The following is a 260-nucleotide window of genomic DNA, read 5'->3' on the forward strand; positions in this document are numbered from 1 at the left end:
AGAAAGGAAGAAAGAGAAAAAAGAAAAAGAAACTGCAAAGTGTTGAGCCCTAAATGGGACATGTATATCACACACTCACATCCTAAGCCTGAAGGATCACCCCAGGAAATAAAATGGCAAGATTTTAAGAGAGGTGGGTTACTATAGTGAAAGAGTGTCTCCAGACGCAGCAGGACAGTTGTACATTTGAATTCACAGTGGTTGTGACAGAGGCCTGAGCAAGCTCTAGTCCAACAAGATTTGAGCATAGAGTGGGGAGG

Source organism: Mus pahari, chromosome 5, assembly GCF_900095145.1.
Source record: "Mus pahari chromosome 5, PAHARI_EIJ_v1.1, whole genome shotgun sequence".
Taxonomy (NCBI): domain Eukaryota; kingdom Metazoa; phylum Chordata; class Mammalia; order Rodentia; family Muridae; genus Mus; species Mus pahari.